The sequence below is a fragment of the Fukomys damarensis genome, unplaced genomic scaffold (assembly GCF_012274545.1).
Source record: "Fukomys damarensis isolate Sample0158 unplaced genomic scaffold, DMR_v1.0_HiC HiC_scaffold_34, whole genome shotgun sequence".
NCBI classification, from domain to species: domain Eukaryota; kingdom Metazoa; phylum Chordata; class Mammalia; order Rodentia; family Bathyergidae; genus Fukomys; species Fukomys damarensis.
The window spans coordinates 8,482,892-8,509,154 of NW_022900946.1; the positions used below are offsets into that span (position 1 = coordinate 8,482,892).

General features: G+C 46.9%; 1 protein-coding gene across 2 annotated transcripts in view; it reads left to right on the plus strand.

Moving 5' to 3' along the window:
* Nucleotides 1-26,263, plus strand: part of Xylt1 (xylosyltransferase 1) — a 296,956-nt gene that overhangs the window by 72,737 nt on the left and 197,956 nt on the right. The window lies entirely within an intron of this gene.

A 26,263-nucleotide genomic window follows, 5' to 3' on the forward strand; every position in this document is an offset into this window, starting at 1 on the left:
CCTTAAATTCTGCCAGCTTCTGTCTCCTGCACAATTCAAAGCTACTTCCACACTTTGAGGTATTTGTTACAGTAGCACCCTACTTTTAAGTACCAATTTCAGTCTTAGTTAAAGTTGCTACTATAAAAATACTAGGGCTGGGTATTTAGCTCAGTGGTTCTGTCACCTGCCTTGCAAGCACAAGCACCCGAGTTCGATCCCTGGTACCAAAAAAAAAAAAAAAGAAAAAAGAAAAAAAAATACTAGATATTGGGTGGGTTTATTTATTTATTTTTTATTGTGGTAGTGGAGATGGAACCCAGGACCTTCACACTGAGCTATAGCCCCAGTTTTTTCTGAAAATTTTTATTTTGAGATGGGGCTTTGCTAAGTCACTAGGTTGCTCGGGCCGGGTTGGAGCTTGTGATCCTCCTGCCTCAGCCTCCCAAAGGGCTTCAATTACAGGTATGCAGCACCACACCTAGATAGCTGAGTGGCTTTAAACAACAAAGGTTTCCTTCTTGCCATGCTGGAGTCCGAGATGTCTAAATTCAAGGCACCATCAGATTGTTCCTGGAGAGGCCTGTGATTGGGCTTGTTGGACGATGCCTTCCTGTTGCATCGTCAGTTTTCTCCTGTCTTCTTATAAGGGCACTGGTCCCATTCACGGGGACTTCACCCTGGGAATCAGTGATCTCCCAGTGGCTCTGTCTCCAAGTGCCACCACGTTGAGGAGGGCTGTTAGCTACTGATTTGAGAGGGAGGCACAAACATGCAGCTTGCAGTCGTTGGAACCCTGCCTCTGGCCTTGAAGTAAAAGATTTCACCTTTCCAAGTGCCTGTTTCCTTTACCGTAACTTGGAACTAGATGGGCTGGATGTGGGGAACGAGAGGGGTAACTGATTTCCATGATGACTTCCGGGTGAAATGCACAGGCTTCTGGGAGTCCCACGGCATAGGAACATGGTGTCCGGCTTGTAGCAAGCGCTCAGCCTACAGTGACTGGGCTCTGTTGTTACTGTGTGCATGGCAGCTAGTGTGAGCCAAGCTGGGCCACCAGCAGAGGCCTGGGCTGCCTGTGGTTGTTGGATGTACTTGAAATGGGGCTGCTATAATGTTGCATTGGACTTAAAATCATATTTCATTTTCATGAATTTAAATGTATGACCTCATACCCAACTCAGTTATTGAAAAGCACACTGGATATGTTTGGAACAACTTGGGGCAGAGAATTTACTTATTAATTTGACATTTGTGTGAGTCCTAAATATGGGGTACATATTTCTGATAAAAAATTCGTATTTAAACAGATATGCTGAAATACAGAATATGCACGGAACCCACCTCTGGTCACGACCGAGTCACACAAAATGCACCCTGGCTGTGTTCTCTTCCCCAGTGACTTAGTCATGCAGTAACTGTTTCTTGAGTCCCAGCAGTGGGCAGACTTGGACACGCATGATGGCCAAGTGGCATCAAGCAGGACAAGAGCAAACAGAAGAAGTAGGGAATAGAAAGACGATAGATAGCATGCGTGGAATTATAGTAGGATGTCGTGGTAGGCAGTGAGGTCCCGGGGAGCTGTGTGCAGAGGTGACATCTAGCCTGAGACCCGAGTGACCACGAAGAAAGCCTGGGGACAAGCTTTCCAGGCAGGACACAGAGACCCTGAGGTATCAGAGAAGATGGACTGCGCTAGAAACAGAAGGCCACCATTCTGGAGCAGAGAGCAAGAAGGAAGAGAGGTGTGAGATGAACCCCAGAGACAGTCAGAGAAGGTCTGGTCATGCTCTGTGGTGGCCCAGGGTGAGAAATTTAGATTTTTATTTCTAGTAGGATGAGACCTCGGGCCTTACGGTGGAGGTGTGATTTGCCATCTTGTATGTCACGGGGCTTGCGATTGTATGAAGACCTCCCACTGGATTGGAGATGGGTTGGCTACCAGGGGTCTGAGGCAAAAAAGAGACACAGAGGTCTCCCCTGCACGTCTGCGGGGCGCCGGGGTGGCCCGTGTTCTCACAGGCTCAGTAGCTTCATGTAACTCCCAGCCCTGTGCACTGTTCTGACTTCCTTCCTCCCCTGTCTGCCTCCTCTTTCAGGAAGCTAATGTACACAGACTTTCCTTGTAGCCTCCTCCCCCGCCGGGCCTGTCCCTGTGGATGGAAATGATGTTCGGATTAGGAACAGATCTCTAAACCCAGCGCTGACTTCCCTGGCATTTTCCCCCCTCGGTGGGGAGATGCTAAAGATGTGGTGAAGAGGGGGGTGAAGTGATTATTTAATTGTGTGCAGATGAGGAGTGGAGAATCTGGCAGACAAAGGGCAGGAGTGGAATCCAGTGACAGCAACACCTGAGGTTCCACTTCCTGACTTAAGGCTCCGCATGAATTTCTACTTGACTAAAAATACCTCAAGAGCTGGTGGCAGCTTAAAGAGCTGTCGGTAAATTTAAAACAGGCTTGTGTGCCGCTGATTATAGCAAAGGATAAAAAGTTAGTAGAGATTTTTTTTTTCTTTTTGCCTGCAACACATTTCGTTTAACTCCTGGTTTTCCATCCTGTCTTGGATCTTGTCTGCTTTGATTCCTGGGTGAACTGGGATGATGCGCGTGTGGGAGAGGTTTTCTAGACTTCACTTTCTCCTTTTAGCCTAGCAATGGCCAGGAACGAATTATGTCTTGCATAAGAGAAGAGGATGTGGCAATGTCCTGGAGCTGAGGAGAGAGGGAGCCCTGTGAGTCAACCGCATCCTGTGCTACATATTCACAGCTCCAGAATGTCACCTCCCTGTTAATACAGAAACAAAGAGTGACTGGTCCCAAATCCAAGTAGCGCGTGTTTATTAAGCTTATTTTGCCTGCCCTGTACATCTTTGCATTGACTCCAACCAGACACCCTCTTGGATTCAGTAATGACTCTGTTGCATTTTGCCCAGCTTTATACTTCCCGTGGGGCACAGAGGTTAGAGGACTGCTCTAGAAGTTCTTAATCTGCAAAAAAATGTACTGCAAAGCATCTTCTTTCCCAGAGAACAGAGGCACCTTTCCCTATCTTTGCATTGACTCCAACCAGACACCCTCTTGGATTCAGTAATGACTCTGTTGCATTTTGCCCAGCTTTATGCTTCCCGTGGGGCACAGAGGTTAGAGGACTGCTCTAGAAGTTCTTAATCTGAAAAAAAATGTACTGCAAAGCATCTTCTTTCCCAGAGAACGGAGGCACCTTTCCCCAGGACAGGGCCAAACCCAGATTCTACAAATGACTCCAACCAGACACCCTCTTGGATTCAGTAATGACTCTGTTGCATTTTGCCCAGCTTTATGCTTCCCGTGGGGCACAGAGGTTAGAGGACTGCTCTAGAAGTTCTTAATCTGAAAAAAAATGTACTGCAAAGCATCTTCTTTCCCAGAGAACGGAGGCACCTTTCCCCAGGACAGGGCCAAACCCAGATTCTACAAATTCCCTTGTGCTTTGTAACTGATTGGCTGACCCTCCAGTCTCCCCAACCAATCAGAAGAAGATGCTACTTTAGTCTCTCCCCTCCAATCTTGTGCTGTGGACCCCGGGCCTCTGCTGAGAACAGGCTGCTGGCATCTCTTTAACCTCCGTAAAACACTCTGATCTCTCTGATTGCCCTGCTCTTCATCCCGCGCCTCTCCCCTGCTCCCCCTATTCCTTTTTGCTCCTTTCTGTCGCAGGAAGCACTCCTTTGCTGAACCTCCCATGCCTGTGGACTCCCTGCGGCCCTGTGCTCTCAGCACCCTTCCTGGTGTGACAGTCCCCTCCAGTGCAGGCTCTCGTGTTGTCTTTGGCATGTGCCATTCACTCCATTTTGCAGAGAAGCAGAGCACGCGCAGGAGGTGGGAAGAGGCGGTGTGGGGAGCCCTCTCGATCCAGAGTCTGGACCTTGTCATTCACCAGTTCCCGTGGCTCTCTACTCCAGATGCCTGGCTCTGCCTGACCTCCCTCTGGTCCTCTCCATCCTTGTGATCTAGTTCGAGAAAGAAGGCAGCAAGTTGTGGTTTCTGCAGCACCTTTGTTTTCATCACCTCCCTTCTGGAGCCTGTTTTCCCACTGTACACTGATAGCAGCGCACCTGCCTCCCGGGGTTACAGTGCCTGCTACATTGCACATGCCTGTGACATTTCATAAATTACTAGTGCTCTTATAGGAGGGGATATATACATATATAGTTGCTGTAATAAAAATATAAAAAATATGTACTGCTGGACTGTAGCCCTGGGGAGAGAGACACTAGTGCAGGATCACTGTTTTATGGACCTGTGTGATACAAGACTAACAGAACCCTTGGGAGAGAAAGGTAACAGGGTTTGCACCCTGGTAGGCACACGATGGAGCCCGCACTGCTGGCCTGGGGTTGGGAAGGTGCCAGGACCCAGTAGGACTGCAGAACGGGTGCCTGTGAGAGTTGCAGGTCCTCTGGGAGGGGACTGCTGGCTGGAGAGAGATGTATGGGGACCAGAAAGAACGTGAAGAGGGACAGCAGCAGCGGGCCCGGTGGCCTTGCCCGACCTTCTCTGGGCAGTGGGAGTCACTGCCTCTGAGCCTCAGGCAAGCGTGTTGCTGTGAAAACGGGAGGTAACCGTGCTGATGATCTGGCTGACAGAGGGGTGCTCTTCTCCCAAGGTGCCCTTCTCCCCAAAGCTGGGAGTGCCTCACAGATGTTACCTAGTGAGTCAGGAGTGAGCCCTGCTGTGGGGGAGGAGTCAGTATCCCCATTCCCAGGGAGGAGAGTGAGGAGGAAGACGGCTCACAGAGCCTCACAGGGCACTGTCCGTGTGGGGAGGGAGCCCCCAAGCCAATTCCTCCTCCTCTCCTCTCCTTCAGGGCACAGCCCATCTTCAGGAGCTGGGCAGTCAGGGACAGGTTGGTTTGGGTCAAGAAGCTTGGAAGAGGGTGCACTAGGGGTGGAAGAGGGAGATCTAGGCATTCAGTGCTTAGAGAGGCCCAAGCATGGAGAATGTGCTAAGGACCATGTTGGGTCAAACTTGGCTCTGGGCACACCTAGGCCCCATGGTGTGCTCTCCTTCTGCTCCTGTGGAAGTGTCTCCTGAGGCATTTGTCATACTTCTCATTTTTTCCTGCGCCCCCGGCTCATCTTCTTTGATCTCCTTGAAGCAAAGATCCTACCTTTTATAATCTAACCTCAGTGCCTTGTTCTAATTCTCTGGCAGGAATGATACTTTGACCATCCACTCGCTGTAAGTGACTTCCCCTCTCAGCCTCGTTTTGCTGGTCGGTACAATGGAAGCAATACACCTACCTCGCGGAGTTACTGTGAAGAGTAGATGAAGTAGGGCCTGTCATGTGCTCAGCAGTGCTTGGTGAATTGTGAGCAGCTGTCACATTTAATAGCTTATCCATCCTCCTACATGAGGGGCTTAGAGATGCAGATGCAGGGTTACTGTCCCTGGTTCAGGGGCACAGAAGCACGTCCTTGAATGTAATTGATGTGCAGTTAAAACTGAATGGGAGTCAGGTACCTGGAAATGAAATAGTTTCTCCTCTTGGTATCTGTTGTAATTTTAAACAAAACTCATTTCTGGCTGGGCCTTCTCACTCATGCTGCAGCTCCAAGTTCCTGGGCCCCTCCACCTCTCTAGCAAGTATTTAATAATCCATAAACAAGGATTAAGCTGCTATTTAAAGCAACTCTGTTGTTAATCCTTTTGTAAAAGCAAATCCTTCTGGAATGTGCATAACCTCCTCTTACTCAGCTCCTCCCCTTTGATCCCTGAGTGTAAGTTTGGGATTCCAGTTTTACTTCTTCTAAGGTAGCATCATCCCAGATTCAGAACCGGAAGACGGAGTCATAGAGTGTCCAGCTTGAGGTCTTCATTTAAACAATGAGAGAAGGATCCCCGGGGGCGGGGGCGCGCACAGTTCAACCTGTGGCTTCAGAATCACTTTTCATTGTCATATAAATGACAGTTTTTCTTTTAATTGTCACATACTTATTTTCATGTGGCCAGTGGTACTGTTTTTTTCCCCATAAAAAATCCCAATAAAAATAGTAGTCATATTGATCTTATTCCTTGCCGGGCACTATTTAAAGTGCTTGTCATGAAGTAACTTTACATCCTATACTTACCCACTAATGACCTCTGTATGTGGTTAGTGCTGGCATTTCTGTCTTACAGACAAGGAAATTGAGGCACAAAGGGATGACTGACTTGTACACGGTCGTACTGCTAATAAGTGACGACCACCTCCAAAGCTCATTGATTATAGGCATCTCTGTTTGGCTTACAATGCTGCGATAAACATCTTTATTTTTAAATAAAGTGTTTTGTTTTCATTAAAAAAAAACTATAGAATTCTTGACGTGGGAGGCAGAGACCAGAGGATGACAAGTTTGAACTGAGCCTGGACAACTAGTGACTTAGCAAGACCCAGTCTCAAAATTAAAAAATCAACAAGGGCTGGGGATGTAGCTCAGTGTGAAGGCCCTGTGTTCAATCCCTAGCATCTCAAAAAGGAGAGAGAGAGAGAGAGAGAGAGAGAGAGAGGGAGGGAGGGAGATTTGTGAAGAAAATTTCCAGGTGATAGGAAACTGTGCCTTAAATCCTGGAGCTCATAAATCAGCATTGGAAGTTGGAAGCCATCCTGGCTGGCTGTGTTGCCTGAAGGGTGCATTTAGATTTTCAGTGAGGGCCAAGGTCTGTCAGAGGCAGCAGAATCAGACAGCCCTGGATATAACCAGTTTGGACGAAGCGCTGCCCTGGTGGAGCGTGTGATCTAGCTGACGAGACAGTGCGCAAACAAACAACAAGACGTGGGCCCTGGGGGAAGCAGCAGAGTGTGTGTTCGTGTGTGGGTATCTGTGTGTGTTATGAGGACAGGGACAAGGAGCAGAAAAGGCTGGAAGGTGAGTGACACAAACGCCTCTGTCCCTCCCTGTGCTGCCGCTTGGAGTGAATGCAGAGAGCTTGAGGCCCGGCTAGGGCAGCTCCACAGCTCCTCGCTCCCTCAGGGACTCTGCAGGCCCCTGACACCTGTCACCCCTCGGACCTGATGCTGGGCCAGGGCAGTCCCGGCTGACCAGCCCTGGCAGCTGCAGGTGGAGGCACTGGGCCACGAGCGGTGTTCTCTTAGCTTTGTCTACGAGAGGCACAGGACAGTGCGGTTTATTATTAAACAGAATCGTGTATTCTTCTGTGTATTTACCTGCCAGTGATGTCCCAGAGATGGCAGGGGGGTTGGGAGTAGGATTTTTACTCTGACTCTGCATGGCGTTCTGCTGTCTGCTAACCATTTTGCTAAATGAGGAGCCTGCTTCAGGGCACACCACTCTCCTGGGGATCATCTGCAAACTTGGGTGCTTTCTGGGCAGGGTGGTTGAGAAGGATTGTGAGAGCCACTGGGGGCAGGGAGCGGCCACATCCCATCGGAAGTGGACAGCTACTTCTCAGCTCTGTCCCCAGCGTGGCCAGATCTTTTGAGTTTGCAAGGGACATTGGGCACGCAGAATAGAAATGTACAGTCTTCCTGAGTTTGAAGTATGGACAACTCTAAAAATTTTTTAGGCCGAAACAAAATATATCCGAGAGCCAGATTTTGTTATGAGGTGACCAGTTGGTGACCTTTTGTGTGAGAGTCCCTGAAAACCAGGTCTGGCTAGCTGAGACACAGAAGGGACTCAGAATCTTCCAGACTTGGTAGGATGTAAAGGTCAAGAAATTGGCAAATTCACTCACTCACCTGAGATGGATTGTGCTGTGGCCGCCTCCTTCACACTGACCTGCTTTCCTCCCGATGATGTGAGGCCCAGAGCTGGCAGGGCCTGTGGTTCCCCTGTGGGCTCCTGAGCTTGTGTTGCTCTGATAGTGTCTGGAAGGGGAGTGCAGGAATTCATTAACCTAGCCCAGGCTCACCAAGGACGCTTCATTAGCTTCACAGCCCTGGGAGGTAGATCCTAATGTTTTACCCCACTCGTGGATAGAGGCTTTAGAACCTATGAGGTGACTGCCTTGCTTAAGGTCACGCAGCAAGAACACAGCTGTGTTGGAAACACATCCAGGCCTGATTCCAGGGCTTGAGACCTGGAAAGACCCTCACTGCTGTTTCTAATATTCAAGTGGTGATAGAAATACAGTAAATGTTTAAGTTTGAAAAAAACACCTTTATTACAATAAAGGAGAGATTGTTCTTAATCTCCCTCAAAATTCCCTCCCTCCTTGAAACACACTTTTCCCATCATTCTTGCCCCCTTCCGAAGCAATTCTGGAAGTCCTCTTTCTTGAGTCTCTTTACAAGATTTGATAGAAAATAACAGCAAATGCTGCTGCTGAGTGCCATCCAAGGGAGAAGCAGGCTTGTGAAAACTTTATTATGGGTTCTCTTCGGCCTTATTCACCAGGTCTGGTATCATGTGAACTCTGGCTCTTCCCCAAATTCAAAATAACCATGAATGGTAAAGGTTTGAATCAGTGCACGACATCAAGGCAGCCATGACAGCGCAACTCAGGACAGAAAAGAGGACTCTCAGACCTGCTTCGGGAAGTGGCAAAAAAGAAGGGATGAGTACATTTTTTGAGGTGAGGGGAAGTATTTTGTGGGAGATGAATGGCTGTGTGGCATTTACTGTAATAAATATTTTACAGATTTCTACACACTATGATGTTCTATCACACCTCCTAAGCCGGTTCTGAACTCAGCTCTTAAAATGTAAATATTGGCTTTGTTGAAACCATTCATCTCCTCATTGCTATTCGAGTCACCATTTGCTGTGTGAGGGCCACGGTTCAGGCACCGTTTGGCTCTGGGTAAGGCCCAGTCCTTGCCACCAGGAAGTTTGAGTCTTATGTTGAGCGAGGAAAAGCCCCACAAATACCCATTTTTATTAGTTCAGTTTTATACTTTCTTTTTTACTGTGGCCCATAACGTACATCACATAAAAATTTGCTCTTTTCATCTTCAGTGCCCAGTTCAGAGAAATGAAGTACAATCACATGCATCCATGACCAGCGTCCGGCTCCCGGCGTTTTTCATCTTCCCAAACTGAAACCTTGTGTTCATTAGTCAGTGACTTCCCGCCACCTGACTCCTGGCCCTTGTCACTGGACTTTGTGCCTCTCTGAATGTGAGTGCTGTAGGCACCTCACATAAGCAGAATTACACAGTCACTGTCCTTGCATACACACCGTCCACTCCACCTACCTCTGTGTCTTCAGGATGCATCCATACAGACACAAGCGTTAGACTCCCTGACTCTCCTGCTTGTCTTTGGGACAAGGACCTTAGGAGATGATAGACTAGGGAGTGGGATCATGGCTTCTCTTCTACAAAAGGCTAAGGATTCAACCTTCCTGATCACCATGGGTGGGGGCAGAAGAAAGATATTTTATGAGACTTTACGGTGCTGCAAAGACCACCTCTTGGTCTCTGCACAGTCTGTAACAATAAGAAGGAATGAAAACTTGTGAAGCTGGGTAGCAGCAACCTCACACTTTTGGTGGTATGGGGTATGTGATGATCCCTAGCAGTGGGGGAGGAATTATTTGAAAGTCACCTGAAAACTCATCAGCATGCTGGCTTGTTGTGTAGGCGCTCAGAGGCGTCTCCAGATCCAGTTGCCTAAAGGCAGAGTAGTGGCTCTCATACAGGGTCATAGGCTTGAAAGTTAACTTCTTATGAAGATTTACTGGAAGTCGTGTATACATCTTGTCACCAATTCCCTGCTGCAATTTGGATCAGAGCCAGCTCCTTCCATTTCTACCCCCTTGAAGCTGTAGCTTCCGTCTTCCTCCATTTCTCAAGAATTCTGGGTGCCTTCCTACTGTACAGCCTTTGTTATCACTCTTCCTTCTGCCAGGAATGCTTGTCCTTGCCTGCAGTACATGAGTTGATTCTTGTTCTTTCTTTGCAGCCTGGTTTAAATCTTACTGAAAGAATTTTCCTGTCTTCCATCTTAGGTACAGTTCTTGGGTTTCCCATCCTCCCTACTCTCCTCCCCTTAGCAGCTTTATTGAAAATGCAACAAAGCCACTATTTTTTTTTTTTTGATACCAGGGATTAAACTCAGGACCTTGCACTTGCAAGGCAGGTGCAGTGCCAATGAGCTAAATCCCCCTCCCAAAGCCACTAATTTTTAATCACTTGTCTAACATATGGAGATTGAATCAATCTTTCTTCTCGCTGTCTCATTATACTGCAGGTGTCCCTTGAAAAAGAAACAGTTCTCCAATTGTATTGGCATAATGAAAAGCCACAGATAAAGCATGGTGTTCAAGAGCAGTGGGTCTAGACCAATGGAGGTAAACCCACAGCATGTGTGCTGTTCATATCATCGGGCTATTTGGATCATTGAAAGCTTTTAGAGGTTCCCTATTGCTGGTCTAGACCATGGTCTCCTAGCTAGCGATGGTCAAATTCTGGCTTTGGCACGCCATAGCTGTGTGATACCCATGTTGCATAACTTCTTTGAGCCCAGTGGCCTCATTTAGAAAACAGAAGCTGGTAAGAGTCCATCCTCATGGGTAGTTGTGAGGATGAAATGCTTTAATTCATGTGGGTGGTTAAGAATAGAGCTCAGCACCTAGTGTCTGTCGGTGTGGGTGGTGTGGTTACTGTTAGTGCTTGTGATGGTAATACTACTAGTAGTAATCATCTGCAACCTAAGAAACACTGCAGGAGAGAATGCTAACGGTGCCACTTTGTGCCTTGGTGTTATCAGCAAGCTGTGTGGTCACAGAGGAATTGTTTAAAGCCTCAGTTTCCTCAGCTGTGCCATGGTTTCTACACACCACGTGCCACCCAGGATTGGTGGGGACATCTGGAGAGATGGACTACAACCTGGTCGGCGTGGGTCATGGCACTCAGTGTGTGCCTGAGCCCCATCAGACACTGATAGTGGCTCCTTGGACGCCTCAGTGTGGCATGCGAGAGCCTTGCTTGGGGTTTGAGAGGCCTGGATGAAAATCTCACCCCACCATAGCCCTTCATTTTCATCACAAGCTGCTTCCCTGCAACTCAAACAGGAGATGATAATGGGTGATTCAAGGTGGTGCTGTATGTGGCAGCTCACGGCCTAGCAGGACAAGGAATTGGAGAATGTATTGCTAACAGACATAATAAGTATGGAAATGATCAGATATTAGCAGCTCTTTAATGGCTCATAATGTACTGAATACGTGTAAGGTCAAGGGAACAAGTGTTTAGGTTAGCGATGGGCTGATGTTAGTCCTTACAGCCCAAGCTTGTTCAAGGAAATGCTTGTATGACTATTATCATGGATCAGACACTATTCTAAGTACTTGATAATTATTAATTCCATCAATCTCGATAGCATGTTGGTGAAGTTGGTAGTAGTATTATTATTCCTTGTTCCCATAGGAGGACATCGAGGTGCCACAACATCAAGTGACTTGTTCAAGGTCACAGAGAGTACTTGTCTGAGCCAGCATTTGAACGCAAGTGCTCTGATACAAGGATTCGCGTCTGAGGCCACTACTCAGTGTTGAAGTCACATGGAAGAATATAATAAATGGAAATAGAAAACTGAATGCAAAATACCCACTTTCCAAATGGACTGCACCAGCTGTCCTTTTTCCTGAAGTCTCCGGGCCTCACTGGGAATGGAACTTGCTACTGGATTTAGAGATACAGTTCTGAGATATCAGTGGATTCTACATTTGGAGAGTCAACCAACTACAGATCACATGTAAAGAGCATGTGTCTAATGAAATGTGCAGACTTTCTTCTTGTCATTCTCTGACACGGTTCTGGAACTATTTATATAACGTTTACACTGTGTTAGGTATTATAGATAATCTAGAGATGATTTATGTAGCACAGTGAAACCTCGGTTCTATGATTCTAGTCCCTAACTACATTGGGTGAGAACCATATCAAATTTCCCCATGAAACCAACATTGAGCCTAACCATTGGATTTGGTTTGGTTCTCATCCAGTATTGTTTGCGACCAGAATCATGGAAAGAATTAAGTTCATGAACTGAGGTACATATTATATCTAAATACTGCACCACCAGACACAGGGGACTTGAACACCTGAGAATTTTGCTCTCCACAGGGTTCTTGAAACAAATTCTCCACAGATATAAAGGGATCGCTGAATGGGTGTTGGGAAAGCTGAAGCCCTCAATTCGATGGAAGCTGTATAATTTCTTCTCTCCACCTTTGACATGTACCCCCTTGCGTGCTGTCCCCAAGCTGACTTCCTCATACTCTGTTAAAATGTTTGTGTGGTTTATCCTACCTGCAGCAAGCAGGGTCTTAATTAACTTTAATTTTTGAAGTCTGCAGCTGTAAACTGTGTTGAAAAGATTGAAAAGATTAGTGCACTAGTAATAAGATAATTGTCCCTGAGAAACACTGTTAGCATGTAAACACAGTTAGCGTGTGAAATCAGAACAACTGTAATATTTCCCCCTTTTGGTATTTAAAGACACTCCTGCATGAATAATCATAAATGCAAAGTGCAGAAGTGGAATACTTCCTTTTATCCTTTCTTGCTTCCGTCCCACCTCAGAAGTCAAAGTCTGCTTGGTGGAACCTCACTGCAAGCCGTCTTCCTTTGCTCCCCTAGGAGCCATTTCAACGGCGTGATGTGGTTGGAAGTCCCCAAAGCTAGAGATGTTAAGCAAACAAAGTCTGTGGACTCTACTGGTGTTTTTAAATGGGGCTTCAGGAGGACAAGACCACGCCACACCTGGCTTTTCATGTGACTGCTCGCCAGTGTGTGTGTGTGTACACACACTCATATACCCAGCTGTAGCAAACTGTTCATGGCTACATACAGAAGCAGTTCTACATACAGCAAAAGCAGCTGCCAAAAGCCTAATCCCCCTGCTTTGACCTAGAAAAGCTGTAACAAAGTATGTTGTATCAGGGGCTTGGGCTCAGTGGTAGAGAACATGTCCATTATGTACCAGGCCCTGACATGACAAACAAACAAAGGAAAGCACACCTGTCGCCTGGGGGAACCTATGTTTTGTTAAGTTTTTTTTTTTTTTTAAATCCTTTAATATATTGGGAGAGTGCTTTTTAGTTTTAAAAAATTTATTTTATTTATTTTTTTGGGCCACTAGAGGTCAAACCTAGGGCCTCATGCATGCTAGGCATGTGCTCTACAACTGACCTACATCTCCAGCCCTAGGAACAAACTTTAATTTTGTGGTGTCAGCACCCGTAATACCTTCCCCGAAGACCATAGCTCACCAGATGTCCTAGTGTCCCACAAAGACTAACCTTTCTGCTTCCTCATCTCAAGAGTTAGCTGCTGAATCATTGTGGTGAGCTTGTCTACTTCTGCTCCGTCATTGGCACACAAGACTTATTTATTGTGGTGCAGACTTGCCTTGAGGCCAGGGGATCATCCTACAACTCCCAAGTCGGCTGGATTCTGAGCATTCATAGCTTCGAATCCAGCCTAATGTGACTCGGGGTTCATCTAATTGCATTCAACAGGAATTTATCCGGGGCTTTCTATATATGGTGGCTCTAGGATTCCATTAAAACAGTGCAGGTGAGAGTGGAGCAAGTTGTCAAAACAGTACAAGCATGCCTTATTTTAGTGCACTCCGCAGATACTGCGTGTTTTACAAATTCAAGATTTGAGATAACCCCGTTGTTAAGCAAGTCTATGGGCATCACTTTTCTACCAGCTAAGATGCTCGTTAGCAATTTTTTAGCAACAAAATATTTTTAAATTAAGGTGCATGCATTGTTTTTTAGGTAATACTGTTACAAGTTAATAGAGGAGAGTGCAAACATACCTTTTATATGCATTGGGCAACCAAAAACGGTTTTGTGACTTGCTTAGTTGTAGCATTTGCTTTACTGCAGTAGTATGGAACTAGTTTGGCCATCTGTAATGTGCTGAGGGCACTGACTACCACCCTTGCCCGTGGGTGTAGACCCCGCTCCTTTCCAGGTGCTCTTGGGTATGTGCCTGTATACTCTTCTTGAGTCAAGTCATCCTTGGACACAGTAGCCAGGTGCCCTCCCCAGCCAGCCTACAGTACATGTCCCCTACCCCTCGAAGTCCGGGTCCTCCTGCTGAAATTGTTAGGCTTAGCTCTGGACCTGCTATAAATAGGTATTTCAGATCCCAGCACCACACAGGCAGGCATAAGTGAAGGAAGTGTGTCTGGAGTGGGCACCATGGCCAGTCAGAGGGTGTGTGAAAGGCACAGCTGCTGCTCAGCCCCAGATGGGCTCTGCTAGAGGGAGAGATGCTGGGTTTATGTTGCTAGATCTTCTGATTTCTCAAGAAATGCCAGAAACTTTGCACTTTTGTTTTTCTAGTACTAGGGATCGAACTCGGAACCTTGTACTTGCCAGGCAGGTGTGGCACTACTAAGCTACACCCATGTCCCATACTTTGCACTTGTTATGTAATGCGTCCAAAATTTGAAGTTTTAGCATCTGATGTCACTTTTTTTTTTTCTTTTTAAAACATTGCATAGCAAAAAGTGGTGGTACTGGCCTGTAATTTCAGCTACTTGGGAGGCCAAGGCAGGAGGAGGGTCATAAATTCGAGGCCAGCTTGTTCAACTTAGAGACACCCTATTGCAAAATAAAATGAAAAGAGCTGGGGTATAGCTCCGTGGTAGGCACCCCGAATTTGATCACCAGTATTGAAACAACAAATATTGCGCAGTCCATACAAAACCTCTCTGAGCTGACTACTTCTCGGCTCCTGTTCGTGTTTGTCACCTCTGTAAAATTCGCAGGAAGTTCATGTTCCTAAAGTGCTCGCCAACGGGACTTTTGCTGGCCATTAGGAATGAATCCCAGTGCATCATGAATGTGCTCGGAGAGGTGCAGACTGCAGTTTGAATCTGTGTCTTCCACGCCCACCCCCGCCCCCAGACATCTCAGTGAAGTTCCTGGGAAAGAGGCCCCGAGGATCCTGAATGAAGCCTGCAGTGAGGCCAGGCACGGTGTGCATGGGGCTGGGGTTCCCCGCCCTGCCCCCTGCGCAGAAGCGCCTAGAAATAAAGAGGATCATTGTCATTTTGGATCAGCCCAGTGGGACTTAGCACAGTGGTTGTCTCCTGGGTGTTGATTATCAACTTGCTCGGGGATCTCAGGCCCTTGCCTGACCTTGGCACGAGGTCTGGCAAATTTAGCTTTTTGGGTGTAGAATTGGTCATTTCAGAAACTAAGCCATTGAGCCAGAGTTGAGGAGGGTCCTCTATTCACCGATGAAAAGAGCTCATTGTACATCTTGAGCCCCAGATCCTTTTCCCGTCCTCTGGCCTCGTCCTGTCCCCTTCCCCCCAGCTGGGCCTTTGTGAGGAGCTCGCAGGATGCTCTCTCCCAGGCCATGCTTTCTTCCCATCTTCCTGTCTCTGGAGCTGCCCTGCACAGAAGCAAAGCTGGGCTCAGAGCCCCTGCAAACGTTTTCAGTTCCTTGGGCCAATTCTGTTGTCATGGGGGCGGAGAGCACTTCCTTCCGAGAGAGCTGGGAGAAGAAATGGCCAGGCTGTGGCAGGCAGCTGCAGGAAGTTGGTGCACAGTGGGCGCTGGTAACCTCTTCCTGCTCTGCCTGCTACACAGACACTCTCCACTGCCACCTCCCTGCAGCCCAGGGCCCCACTGGACTGCTGAGCTCCACACACACCGTCACGGTGAACCAGGGCAGGCTCAGCCAGCCTGTGGATGCTCCAAGCTTTCTTTTTCTTCCATCCATTATGGGTCCCCAGGGTTTTCATACTTGGGCCCAGGAGAGGTGGGATGGTGGAGACGTTGTCCGCTGGGTAAAGCGGACTGTTGCTTTTTTGAGGGAACAACTAATTGTGTTAACAGATGAGGTGTCACAGATTCAGATGGGCTGCAGCAAACTGAGGATGCAAATCCACCCCATAGAGGGAACAGTCCCTCAGGTCTGGCTGTGGCCACTTGGGTCTGCTGGCCTGCATGGTGACATCTCCCAACATTTAAGGAAAAGCCATTTCAGATATTATGATATCGTCTAAACTTGAAATGTTGTCAACTGTGTAAAATGTGTTATAGATCATGTCGATCAAATCATGCAGCTTGCTTGATCGCTTGCTTCCCTCCTTGTATCTATCTGTGAAAATACTAAGGTTAAACAGGCCTGGCTTTGTGGCTTTTGAACAAGTCCTGTCTCGGCCTGTTTCCTCCCCTGTAAATGTAGGTCAGTACTCCGTGGCATCTCTAACAAGTACGTATGAAATGTCATAAGACCATCTCCTGCCATCTCTGTAATCCCAAGACTCCAGTAGGCTGATGCAGGAGGATTGTAATGTCAAGCCCAACCTAGGCAACTTAGTGACTTATTGAAATCCTGTTTCAAAATAAAACTGGGTGGAGGTGTAGCTCAGTGGGAAGGCCCTAGTAACATGTGCATGTGCACAATACATACCCCTCACAGCAGTAAAATCAAAACATCACATCATCCCCATTTCCAGATGTTATTTCATCCTATAGCAGCCACTGCATAAGGATAGGATGAGGACGTATTGAGATAATGCCCGTATGTTGGTGACTGCGGGGCAACATAAGGACTTAACAAATAATTGCTATAACAGCTGGGGATTTAGCTCAGTGGTTCTGCTGCCTGCCTTGCAAGTGCAAGGTCCTGAGTTCAATCCCCAATACCAAAAAACAAAACAAATAATGGGTATGGAAATGGCAGAGATTTGACCCAGACTTTAAGTGTAAGAAGCTGCTCTGCCCCTGCAGGCCCAGCCTGCAGCTGACTTTTCTCTCTCCCAGTGCAGGGCCAAGGCTCCAGGCACGGAGCTCGGAGCTCAGCCCTCCCGCTCCCTGGGACCAGCTCTCCCTATGGCTCTAGCCTGCAGTTCTGTGTGTGGCCTCCTGGAAATCTTCCAGTCGTGGGCGCAGTCTTTCCAGGGCTGGGACACGACATCTTCTGAATAATCAGTGTCCTGTTAGTAGGCTCTCCAAGAGGAGAAAAGAAAGAGCAGGGGAGGGAGGTGTCTAGAAATTAATTTTGGCAAAAGCCCAGGACTTATTATCAAGAAACCTGGACTCCAGGTGGGGTTTTGATACACGTTGTATGTGGCCTGTAGACTCACCAGGATAGGTTGGGTTAAGTCGGAGCAAGGATGGAAATAAATGTGGCCTCATGGGAATTGAAAATTTGCCAGGAATATCTTCTAACAAGGCCATATTAAGAATTCGAGGCCAAGTTACTGCTGACTAACTCTGGGCCCGCAGAGGGAAGCAGCTATACACCTGGTCCGGGTCTCTCAAGTTTCTCTCATGTGCTGCTCTTGGACTCTGAGGCTCAAATCAGAACTGTTTCCCCATGGAACAGAGACCTTGCCCAGTCCCTGAAGCCAATAAAACCAAGCACGACATCTTTGGAGTTCCAGACAGTGTCTGCAGGACACTTGGAGGTACTGGTTCCAGGTGGGCCGCCTGCCATCTTGGTGACCATGGCAAGTGGCCTGTGTCTGGGAAAGGCAGAGTATTGGGCTGATCTTGAGAAGCAGGTTGGTGTTTCCAGCTCCAGGAAGACGTGTGTCCCAGCAGAGCCTGGTGGCCACCTTCAGAAGGACTGAGATCTTACATCCTTCGCGTGTGGCTGGTCTTGCTTATGGTCTGAAGTGCCTCCATGCTGTGCACAGCGGGGCTTCTGAAGTTATAGCAGTTGTCCACCGAGGGGAACTGTCCTTTTAGCTGGTGCATTCTGTGCTGGGACTGGGCCAAACTCTGGGTCATACTCTCTCAGCCAGGCCTCACCGTGATAATGAGAGTTAATTGTCAGTTTACAGTTATCAGTGATAACAAGTTAAATAGTTAATGTGAAGACCCATAGCAAGGAAACCCTAAGATCTGGTAGTAAGAACATTGGACCCAGTCCCTGGTCTGTATGTTTTCCTGGTGCAAGCTGCAGACAGACTGTGAACCCTGAGTTAGTGATTCTCATTCATGCTGTGGTGTACACCTGAGAACAAGTATGTCTTAGTGGTCCAAAAGCATGTCCATGGAAGCAGCTGTCCTTTGTCCAGTGGTTGACTCTAGCCCTACTAATGAATGAGGTCAAACAGGTGCCTCTCTGAGGCTCTTTCACCACCTATAAGATGATGCTACCTCCTGCAGTTGTTTTGAGGTTTAAGTAAGATAGTATCTATGATCTACTTATAATAACGTCTGGTATTTAGGAGGAGCCCCGTGTTGGTAGTAGTTTGGTTATTGTCAGTGTCCACAGGCCCTGTGGCCTTTGGCAAGTTTCATTCATATGGGGGAGTGGCAAATTCATTTGCTTGTAGCAGCCAGGTTGCAGTCACTCAGGTGGGAGCTTTCTTGTCCTGCAGGAGTGCATATTCAGCTTTGTGCAATCTTCCACTTTTAAAAAGAGAAGTGAGACATCTGGATTTGCATTTGAAGTATCCTGCCTTTAAAACACCGACAGTGGTTTCAAATACAGAGGATGATCAAAATGTACAATGAATGTTTGAATTACAAATTTCAATCCAGTAAACGATACTGTACAATGAACTCCCCCTCAAAATAATCCCTTGCTTTGAACACACTTATTCTTTTTCCCGCTTTCTGACGCGTTTCTGGAAGCCCTCTTTCGTGAGTGTCTTTATAAGGTGTGATTAGGAATATGGTAAATACTGTCACCAAGTGCCATCTGATAAAAAGGCAGGCATGTAAAACATTACAGTGTGTCCTCATTCACCGTACTCACTGGGTCTGGCACGGTGTGACTTCTGCTTCTTTCCCAAAGTCTCAATGATCATGAAAGGTGAACATTTTGAATTGATTGAGGACATTGAGGTGGCCACCACAGTGCAACCAAAGATACACAGTGACAAAAATGTAAGTGTGCTCAATGCAGTGGGAAGTATGTTCAGGGGGATTTATGCCATCGTGCCTTGACACGTTTTTGTATTTAAATACCCATTTTTCCATCAGACCTTGTATTTCATCAGTGCTACAGGCTCAAATAAAACCAGTCTGAAGCATCCACAGGCCAGCCACTGGCCTCCTCGCTTAACACCATACCTGTGGCCTTTAATCTTATAGGCAAGTGGATTCAGAGCCTAGTAGTTCTGAGGATTGTGATTCTGTGTGCTTTCTAAAGAACGACAAAGCTTCTTCAGGCACGCACAGAACTAGACACTGTATACAGTGCTTGAGGTTTTTGGTAACTGTTTTTGCTCAGAGATATACACACCAGGCTGTAGAGGCATTAAATAATTCCTGAGTTTGCCTGTGTCTGTGTCTGTGTCTGTGGTGTTTCGTCCCTTCCAGGGCAGTGGAAGATTAACTACTAGCTGCAAACGTTCTGTGGCTCATTTCTGGATTTGGGGCTGAAAAATATGGAAGGAATATACAATAGTGAAGAGATTGTAAATGTTGAAAACTTTCCATATGAACAAGAGAATAAGAGGGAGACAAAGCCAGCCAGTAAGAAGGGCCTCCACATATCTGTGAATCCTCTGTAAAGGATGGAGAAGGCTGGTGCTCGCTCTGTGGGGTTTTTGTTTTCTCCTTGGGCTCGACGTGAAGGTGAGTTGGCTGTGGGACCTGGGCCTGCAGTCACGTTGCAAGCGCAGCCTTTCTTAGACAACAGGAGAGCCCTGTGTGGTTGGCATCCCTTCTTCACTGCCCAGCGCCACTCGCCATGCACGTGCACTGGCTTTATCTCCAGAGCCACCGACAAGTGAGAGAAGCTCACTGTGAATCCCACAGGGACACCAGGAAAGAAAGCCCCATTCTGTGACTCTGGTGCAAACTAGACCTTGAAAAGGAGATGAGAAGGAGCCCCACATCCCTAGGGAGGAAATACTGAAAAGAGTTGGGTGGGGACGGGCTGCTGGGGCAGGAGGGCTCTTTCCACTGTGACTCCGGGAATAGAGCACTTGACAGGAGTCAGGGACATTGCTTGGGGACACGCAGCATAAGCAGCAGACTTCTTATCATTCCCAGGCATTCACCAGAGGCTTGGTGGCTGGATGGGTATCAGAGATAGGGGGCTGTTCTTTGTCTCCTTGGATATTTTCAGCCCGGCATTACCCATGGTATTTCGCAGAGCTCTTGGGTTTAGGTGAGCCCAAAGGAATACAATAAAAGTGTAGATTCTTTGGATCTTGGCCTGGAGACTCTGATTTAGTAAATTCATACTTTGAGAAACACCAGGATATTGGTCAGTGGAACCATTACAGGGAAATTATAAGCCCAGTCGCTGGTCTTAGCTCCCTCCCTTCTGAGCCCTGTGTTTTGAACAAATTATCCCCTGTGAGTAACAGTTATCTTATCTCTAAAATGGGAAGCATGATACCTCCCTCGGCAGGGCTGCAGCTGTTGGATATGCTTGGCACAAAGTAAGCATTCAAAATGAATTAGCTAAATTTACCCATTTCAATGAGTACAACTGAATGAGGTGTGTTTGGTTAGTGTCTACGGTAACTTGCAATTGGAAAGAGTTGTGGTTTAGTAGGATTCGTGTGGAGGGATTTTACTCAGCTTTCATCAGCCTGGAAGCAGAAAAAACAAAGATTAGTTTGGGCCTGGACCCATGTGCCAGGTATTTAAATATGTTTTAATTTAACAACGCATAGCATCATGGCTTTCCATGCTCAAGATGAGGAGGCTGAATATCTGGGTCTGTGTAGTATTGTCTGGGTTGTACCAGTTAAGGTGCTGTCCCTTGTCACTTATAAAAGGGTCCCAGACAGTGAATTCTATGCTGTGCAGTGGCTGTGTGTGCACCCAAAGCTGCCATCCTTTCCAATGAAGGACCCTTCCTTGCCTCATTGCCGGGCCCTGGCATTTATTTTACCAGAGACAGCATCCATTGAGGCTTTGTGGCTTGGTATCCAAACTCAACTTCTACCCAGTGATCTCTGGCAGGCTGGAGTGGTGTGGGTATTTGTTCCTGATGTCTGTGATCCCATGAAGGGCTCTGTGTCTTTCCCCGGGTGCCCTGTGTTCGATGGTGACTAAGGAAGGCACCAACCATGATGGTAGAAACTTCCTGGCTCTGTTCCCATTCATAGTGTTTCTGGGAGGGACCATCAAACCAGCGCTCTGGCACATCTGCCTGGAGTGTGGATGGCCAGGTGTGTACGGTAGGGACTCCTTGATTTCACCGGCCTCACGGGGAAATTGGGGTCGGAAAATGTGAATCACACAATTGTCATCTCCACCTCCAAACTTGTTGCCTAATGCCCAAGAACAAACTACCTACGTTGTCCTCGGAGAAAAACAAGAGAGCCAGACATGTCTGACACATATGTAGCATCGTAAAGGGCAGATTCCTCCTCCCTGCTTTCTTCCCTGGAGTTTAATTGCCTATGGCCTTGGTGGCTCCAGAATAGTTGAGCCTGGCTTCCTGGTCTTATATGCAAGTTTCATTTCTTCAAGACCTACAGTCAGACTCCTGCCTCTTCTTTTTTGTTTTGTTTTGAGACAAAGTCTCACGACATAATTCAGGCTGGCCTTGAACTCACTGTATATAGACCAGGCTGGCCTCAAACTCCTGCCCCAGCCTCCCAAATGCTAGGATTACAGGCATGTACCGCCACACCCGGCTCTTATTTACCTTTGGGACTAGGAGCACAGATTCACTGTGAACTCACTTCTAGCTCCCTCTCTCACAGGTGCCCATCAGAGTCAGTGCTAGTTATTGAGTCAGAACTCTGGAAGCATGTGTAGATTGAATTGGCTTATTTACTTGGTTTCCTGCTGAGGCAGAGTGACATTTTTGTTTTTAGTCATGACATAGGTGGTAATTTCTATCAGCCATTTCCATCACCTTAAAAAAAAACACACACACACACATACACACAAATCCTAAGAAAGGATTCCAGTATTTCTTAAGGTAGTCTTGTTTACCTTAATTATTTATTCCTTAAGTATAAGTATTCTTTATTTTATTACTATAAGCATTCTTTCCTTGGGAAGACATAATTCAAATTGCTTCATCTAAGGTAGGACTGTATTCTTTAGCAGAGCTGCTGAAAAACAGTGAAACGTGTTTCTTAAGAGCAGGGATCAAATTTGGACTTTTCGCTGCTATCTGTCTCTTTGGTCACCAGTTTCTTCATCTCAATAATGGGAATGATCCTGGTACAAACCTCTTCTGGTTGTACAAGGGTAAATGAAATGATATGTACGTAGAAGTTAAACTCAGTGCCTGGCACATGATAAGATCCTAACAAATACCAGTTATTACTATACCTTACGCAGCTCAAATCCAGAAATCTGAAATGCCCTGAAATCAGAAACTTTTCGAACAACCTGCCATGGCTGAAAACAGTTGCAAATATGTGAAATCTCAAAAAGTACCCAAATCTGAAGCACTTCTGGTTTCAGTCCTTTTGAATGAGAGATGCTCCACCTATATTTTTCAACAGTTCTAACTTTTGGTCAAATCATACAGCCATGGAATATAATTAAAGATAAGTCTGAGAAATGAAAAGGGTTTGTATCTCAGGGCAGAAGGCTTTGGAGTCATCATCTCCTTTAATGTTGTTGTAATGGCATCTAAATTGCAAATTCCAAGGTCTACTATTTGTAGCAAAAACGGATGGAGGTTAGCTGGGGGGCAGTACTGGGTCCTCACAGCCAGGTGTGTCTTTGCTTGGTATAATAGTGCAGATAGGCAGAACCTGGCACATGGTAAGCCCCTGGTAAATGATACCTACAGAGAATGGTTATTTCAGGTTCCTGAAATCTAATTATAGACATCCAGAAAGTTTGGCTTATTTTTGTTCCAAAGCTATGTGGGTTTGTGACCATATTACTTTCCGGTTATCTCAAGATCAGTGTCTGGAGAGCACCTCAAGTTACTGTCACAGTAATGCTGGATACCAAATGACCCCGAACTCAGCGTGTTGAGACACCAAGCATGTGTTGGTCTAGGCCCGGCTTTGGTCCAAGCCACAAGTTGGTTCCAGGTCTGCTTCACATGACTCTGATTCTCTGGATCTTCAGGGCCACCTGGGTCTTGTTCTCCCGATGGCAAAACCGCAAAGGTCATGCTCTAGAATGTTCAGAGCTTCTGCTTGAGTCCCTTTCTGCTGAATCACAAGCTGCAAAGGGGTAGAGAAGCTCACCTAAAGAACTGCAAAGTCATGTGACCAGAGGGCGTGGCTCCAGGAGGCCCACTAGTTCCTGTCTCTCTAGTTCCCCATTCGACTTCCCCAACTTGGTCACTGCAGAAGATGGTCCGAAAGGGCCTCCTTTGCCGTCAGAGGTTCCACAGTTCCTGGCACCCACGTTAAGATTCTGTACACACTCCATTGGAGCAGGCAGGCTTGCTGCAAATTCCCTCTGGTCTCCGGGAGCCTTCCCTCTGACAGACAGGAATTTACTCTACTGTAAACCTAAGAATCCCAATTTAGACAGACACGATGGATTAGGCAGACAGCATCCTTGACCCAGTTCCACTTCGTTAGCCTTTCCAATTAAGGAGGATGTTGCTGAAAGTGAGACCTCACAGATATACAGTCATACCTTGAATCCTCTGGCCTGAGCCTCTGCGGGGAGAGCCTTACATTTCCACTGTGCTCTCAGAGAGAAGAACAAAATTTTGTTGGCAAGTGCACTGTAAGTGTTAATGATATGGCCCCTTGTGACTACTTTATCCTCTTTCTGGCTGGTTAATTAAGATGCTAAATAGGTAGCTCTTGTTCTTTTGTCTTCGAGAAGCTTTTTGGTAAATCTTGGACCCCTGACGGTGCACCCACAGGGTTTGTGACCTTGGAACATAAAATAAAGAGCCAGTGCTTCACAGCATAAAGGGACCAGGCTCTTGGTTTTGTCAATAAAGTTGACAGGTATTTCCAAGGAAAGTCTTTTCCAGTGAAGTTGTTCTTGGGGTTTCAGGAAACCCTTCCCCTCTCTTTACCATCCTGGGATTCTGAGCAATGAAGCATAAGCCCCAAACAATAGCCAAATGGGCTGTGAAGAACAGCTTAATTAATCTGGGCAGGCACCCAACACCCCAGTGCAGTGCTTTGCTAGGAGTTGGCTTTGAGAATTAGGCTAATTTTGAGGCTGAGATGCAGCTTCTGATTTTCTAATTAAAATCTAGATGGTGGGATCTGAGTAAAAAGACAGATGGACAGACACAGCCACAGACTGGCAGTGACATGAAGATCACAGGCTGTGTGTTCTTGATCACTAAGCAGCATGCACAAGGTCTGATACCATGCCAGTCATAAGAAGGACCCACAAGCACAGAAGGATGATCTTGCTTCCCAGAGATTAAACCGGTCCCTGCCTTCGTGCTTGCTTAACCTGGAACTGAGAAGTACAAGGCTAACTCCTCCTACACATGAGTGATGAGGGAGCTGGGTAGAGGTTTGTCATGGTTTTGATCCAAAATGACCCCCCAATCTTTGTGTTCAGAGGTGGAGCCTTTGGAAGGTGATGAGACCATCATTTGATGGCTTTTTGAGACATGATGGAAACAGGAAGGGTGTAGTTGAAGTGAGTGGACTACGGAGGCATGATCTTGGGGACTTTACCTGCTGCCTAGCTCTTCCTCTCTGGCTCTCGTATTCCCTCTACTTCCTGAGTACCATGAGGTGAGCAGCTTCCCTTTGCCACACCCTTCTGAAATGATGTGCTGCCCCTCCACAGGCTCAAAATAATGGAGCCAGCTGGCCACGGACTAAAACCTCTGAAACCATGATCCAGAATGAGTCTTTCCTTCGGTAGGCTGTTTTTCTTAGTTATTTCGTAGTCCACGGCAATGAAAAGCTGACTAACACAAGCATGTCTCAGGAAGGGTGGCTAAAAGAGCGAGCATGCTAATCCCTAAAAGCGGACTTCTCACTGATGGCAGTTGTCATTTCACCTTTGTGGAGGAAGTGGTGAGCATTTAAAGAGAGGCTTGAACTGTTTCCTTCTGACTTCTCCAGGTTCTTTTTGGGCTAATGTTTGATAAGGGGAGAGAGGTAAAAATGCTCCCCTCAAAATTTTCCTGGGGTTGAGGAGAGTTTAATGCCTGGGGAATGTGAGCATGAGAGAGGTGTTCTCGGGAAAATTCCTTGGAGCAATACCAGCGTAGAAGGACTAGGGACTGGACTACCAAGTAGAAGGGGGGAAACATTGTTGCCAGTGAGTGTGGGCCCTTGCTTTAGTACGAATGGAAATTAAAACTAAAGCACAAATTTATAGGAAAAGAAAAACTTTAATTGCAAAGTTGCTAAGTTAGAAGGACGATAGGAGCAGACTCCAGCTTGAGTAGGTGGAGGGAGTACAGGGGTTCAGACTGGCTCACCCACAGATACGGGAGGCCAGTTTTTAAGGTCCAGCTGGTATGCTGCGGTCCTGGTGATTATTGTCTCAGTCCTGGCTTTATAGCTCTGGAGTCCTGGCTAAGAATTGGATTGGTTCCCAGGAAAGGATTGTCTCTGTTGGTGGTGCTTTCAGGCATGTGGGGCTCTGCTTTTCCTGGAATCCAGGTGATCACAGGTTTAGGACAGTGGCTGGAGACTTCTGGGAATAGTTGAATGTCCCTGTAAACCTCTTATTGTGGTGTCTTGAGTCTTCAAGGTGGATGAGATCACATCAGTTCAGGGCTTAGCGATTCTGTCTGGCCAGCCTCTGGAGAAACTCCCTAGATGATCAAATGCCCCTATGCAGGGTCGAGAAGGGACTTGTCCCAGGATTTACTGTAGCAAAGAATACGAAATGAAGGTCAAATTTGTTCTGCTGATAGTTGCCTACTGGGCATCTCTAGACCTGAACGAAGAGACAGATTTTTAGCAAAACTGTTTTTAGTCCCTGACTGTCACAGAAGGAAACATGAACTGTGCTTTTAATGAGTAACAGGTAAGAGCCAGGATTCTCCCTGTCGCCATCCCTATGGTGCTCCCTGACTGTGTCGTGACTGTGTCCAGATGAATCCTCCGCCTTAAAAGAAAGGCCAGCACTGACCAGAGTTCAAAATGTGTCTGCAATCACATCTTTTCTGCTCATCCAAATTAGGCATCATGATGATGATGGTGAAGAACACGCATCAAGAAAGCAAGTGGCAGCTCACCTACAGCAGGAATTTAGAAACCTTTGGCTTCCTTCTTGTGTGTGATATAGGCCCTGGGCTGGTGCTAATTTGCATGGCTCCCATAAAACTTGTGTTGGAAAATCTGTCAGGATAAAGCTGAGCGTCAGATGGATTTCTACTTCAGAGTCCTAAAATCATGCTCATTCTTTGTAAGCAGCCGCTTACAGTTGTTTGGCTGGAATCCGGAACCCAGGATGGTTAAGTTGGGAGCAGACACAGTGCAAACGAAAACAGCTTTTATGTGTTGGCTTTCCTGTTTTCCTCGGAAACCA